The following is a 4,248-nucleotide window of genomic DNA, read 5'->3' as shown; positions in this document are numbered from 1 at the left end:
AAAAAAAAAAAAAAAAAGCCATCTGAGAGATGGCTCTGTAGTCAAGAGCACTTGTTGCTCTTACAGTGAGAACTCAGGTTCTATTCCCAGCTATAACATAGTGCCTCACAACTATCCTTAACTCTAGTTCCAGGGGTTCTATCACCTTTTTTTTTTTTAACCTCTGTGGGCACCAGGCATACACATGGTGCACATACACACAGATAAAACATGCATATACATAAAATAAAATCTAAAAAAAAAATAAAAACTACAATGATTCCTATGCAAGCTCCCCTGCTCTTTATTCCAGGGCCACAGTAGGTCTAATGCCTAAGAGAAACAAAACACAAACTCAAACTGCTTTCACTTTTGCATAACACAGATCTTAACTGAGGTCCCTGGACCAGCTTGGAGATGATTGTGTAGTTGCATACAAAACCATGTATGTATTTCACTGCAAAGGGCCCTAAAGACTTCCACAGCCCTAGAGAAGAGTTTAATTTTGCGGTGAATCTTTTATACTAAAGACAGTATCTATGTGAACACATGTGCACAGTGGTGATTCAAATAAGCAAGCCGTTGACTTAAGGCCACAATACCCACCACAGATCAGCCCCACCGGGGAACATCACCTGCCACATCCGAGCAGATTTCCTTTCCTAAGCAAACATACATGCTGTCAACAAAGCATGTACTGCTCCTTGCCTTTCTCAGAACAATACGGCCCCGACCATCGTTTGGAAAAAAAGTACATAGACCTTCATCCCAAAAGACTACACTACTTATGCAGGCTATGCCTTGTTATGTTAAACATCGCAGCAACAACAACAGCAACAACAACAACAACAACAAAACCGATGAAATTACTGTGTACAGTAGATATCTAATTAACTGGGGGTGGGGGAGGTCGGGGGAGAACGTCGTTCAGGTGATACTGAGAGCGCGCTGGAAAAGCCATTAAGGGAAACACCATGAAGGTGCTTAAACATGGGTAAGATCCAGGAGGGGAACCAAAGACTGGTTGACATCCTGTAGCTTGGTTGTGAAAAAAACATCTTCCTCCAAAGGCACATTCCTTTGATTGGCACAAGCCACTTCTGACAATGGATCCGCAATGACAGGGGCCGTTCCGCAATCAGGAAGTGTGCGAGTGTGCGTGTGCATATGTGTGTGTGTGTGTGTGTGCTCGCGCGTGTTCCTGATGTTGTTGTTGGGGGAGGGATGAGCTAGATGTAATCAAAGACAGGCCGGCTTCAAAGAGGAGCATACAGGATCCTAAATCCTAAAGACTGACTTCGAGGCAAAGCAGAGAGACATCTATCATTTCTACAATAGTCATCCCTCGACAACGAACATGTTTCATAGAGATGTAACAGGGGTATCCCTCTCTTTGGTGTCTCCGACCTGGGACTCTTCAGTAAAGCCTGATTGGAGGGGTGGACGAAGTGAGGGTGGAGAAAGGTCTGCATCGCCCACTGGGCTGAGTGTGGTGCTGCGGGTGGCGAGTGTACATCACATGCGTGTTATCTCCTGGTGCCACAATACTCTCGAGGGCTGGAGGTTTGGGCGCAACCGCACGGCGGGGGAGGTAGTGGGTGCAAGCCACCAGCTGCAGGGCAAGAGAATGCTCTCCTCAGCCTACTAACCCGTGCACCCCGGCCACCCCGTCAGGCCTCGAGGCGAGCCCACTCGCTGCAAAACTGCAGCTAAGCTGGGGTCCCGGAGAGAGGGGGCGGGGGTACGGAGCCGGCACCCCGGGCCAAGCTGAGAGCGGCAGACGCGCAGCGCCCGGGGCCTGCCCGCCGGATGGGGGCTGCTCCGGCCTAGCGCACGCAGCTGCCTCGGCGCAGGCTTCTCCGGCTCCGCCAGCCCGGCCGGGCACAGAGGAAACGCGGCTGCCAGGGCGCCGCCGCGGCGGGAGGCGAGAGCGCGGGGAAGGGGCTCCTACTCACCCGGGCCGCCGCCGCCGCCGCCACCACCGCCGCTTCGGCGGCCCATCCCCGCGGCGGGGGCCTGTCGCCGCGCCGCGCCGCGTCGCTCCAGTCCCCACCGCCCGCCGGGCCGGCCCCTCCCCCTGCCCAACGTCTGCGCTCTGGGCCGATCCTCAGACCCGGCCTCGGCCGCCGCCGCCGCCGCCGCCGCCGCAGCGCTACGTGGCCGCCGCTCCGACGTCTCGCGACTCCCTTCCGAGCGCGCGAGGCCGAGCGGGGCCGCGGAGCGGGCGGCGCGCGGGGCGGGCGGCGGGGGAGGGGGNGTGCTGTAGGGATGTCGTGCGCGAAGGGGGCAGGGAGGCCGGCGGGAGCGCGCGCGCGCGCACGCGCCCCCCTCCCCCCCGCGCGGTCGGGATCCCGACACCTCCCCCCCCTACACACCCCATCCCCGGCTGTGGGGGTCGGCGCGCATGCGCGGCCCTCGGCTCGGCCCGGGCGCACCTTTTCTCCCTCCTGCCATAATGTGAGCGCTCAGCCGAGCAGATAACCGCCCGCTGCCTGCTCCACCCCCGGCCCTTGCCCACTCCGCCCACTCCCGAGCGCCCAGGTAAAGTCGTGGGCTGCGCATGCGCCACGCTTAAGGGGGTGGGGGGGCGTGGTTTTCAAAAGGAAGCCTGAAGGCAGAAGTATCTGTGGGCAGGGGGTTTGAGATCCTAAGAAATAAGAAAACATAAAAGTGAAAAGGGGGGAGAAAGTGGAAAAGTGGGTCAGAGTGAGATTTGGAAGTAGATATCTTTGACTTATGGAATACTTTCAAAAAGAAAAAAACCCTAATTGCTGGCCACCTTGTTGGTAGAGAGCAGTCAGTGAGTGACAGAAATAGAAGGGGCGACACTTATAAGAAGTAGTCATCCACCAGACAAATGGGATAGTTGATTACAACTAGGGGAAATCAGAGACCGCCAGGATGGTCAGCAAACAGGATGGATTGCTGAGTTTGTCCTGTGGCCAGAAATAGGGAAGTGTGTGCGTGCGTGCGTGTGTGCCTGTGCCTGTGCGTGTGCGTGTGTGTGTGTGTGTGTGTGTGTGTGTGTATGCGCGCGTGCGCTAGAGTCCCAGAACTGTTGCAAGAAAGGAAGGCTCCCTTGGAAGAAGCATGACCACATTATGACTAATTAGCTATTAATCATTAATATAATTAATGGTACTATTAGCTAACAAGGTAGCATTTAGCCAAGCTCAGAGCCAAAAGAGAGTGTCTGCAATTGAAAGTGCTTATAGTACAGGGAGAGGAAATGACTTGGCAAGTGAAGTCTCCATGAAAAAGACCCAAGGTGACATCCCTAAGATCAGGATAACCCTTCCCCACCAGAAACCAAACTTCGGAAGGTCTCTACAGCTTAAATGGAACTTCTAACATTGTTGGTTTTTATTGTTGGGCTCTACTACATTTTATCTTTCTCTCTTTTACATTGTGTGTATGAATGTTTTACCTGGATGCGTGCATGTACACCTGTGACGTTTGATGGATCCCCTGGAACTGGGGTTATGAGTGTTTTGTAGGACACTGGGTGGGGGTGGTGGATCCTAGGAATTGAACCTAGGTCCGCTGTAAGAGTAACAAGAGCTTTTAACTTCTGAGCCATCTCTCCAGCCCCCTTCTTCTAACATGAAGAACATAGGATATTAATGTTCTTCCACAAAACTGACCCCCCACATCTTAGAAACAATTTCCATATAGATGCAGCTAACTTTTTCTCCCAGAGCAGCCGGCCATAACCCACTCACCCAAACCCTCCAGGGAATAAAATGACCTGAGTCTGGGACAAAGTTGCGAGCTTGAAGCTTTATAAAGAGCTGACTCTGTCTTTGGCCCCTTCCAAAAACAGGTATTTGGGTTTTATTGTGCTTAGACTCCAGAAGCCAGGAACCATTAGAGTTGTGGAACTTAGGGCCATGATCTTCAATAGCGAGCACTTTCAGGAAAGACTAAAATCTATATCACATTGCAACAGGTAGAGAGAAGATCTTCAAGCAGAAGAAGAGAAAATAAGCATTTATAATAATCAAAGTCAATGTGAGAATGAGCTTGGGTCTGATGAACTCAGAATATCTTATTGGACACCTGATCTATTCCTCAACCCCGTGCTGGTCAGACTGTCCTGCTTGGACAGGTCATACAGGGTGATGGCCAAAACTTGAGGTGACCTTTCAAGTGTTCTAATGCTCTATCCATAGGCCAACTCTCTGGATGACCCCTAGTAATCACAGTCTTATATTAATTCAGCTTTCTATTTCAACAGTGCTTGGTGGGCTTTTAAATATATATATATAT

The 4,248-nt window shown here is 52.1% G+C and overlaps 1 long non-coding RNA gene across 1 annotated transcript in view; it reads left to right on the top strand.

The window, feature by feature from the left end:
- Window positions 1–2,379: 2,379 nt before the first annotated feature.
- Window positions 2,380–4,248, top strand: part of LOC110306278 — a 12,039-nt gene continuing 10,170 nt past the window's right edge. Inside the window, exon 1 of the long non-coding RNA XR_002379247.2 lies at window positions 2,380–2,520. This is a non-coding gene — a long non-coding RNA (uncharacterized LOC110306278). The remainder of the gene's footprint in view (window positions 2,521–4,248) is intronic.

Source organism: Mus caroli, chromosome 11 (genome assembly GCF_900094665.2).
Source record: "Mus caroli chromosome 11, CAROLI_EIJ_v1.1, whole genome shotgun sequence".
Classification (NCBI taxonomy): domain Eukaryota; kingdom Metazoa; phylum Chordata; class Mammalia; order Rodentia; family Muridae; genus Mus; species Mus caroli.
This window is presented reverse-complemented; position numbering and strand designations above follow the sequence as displayed.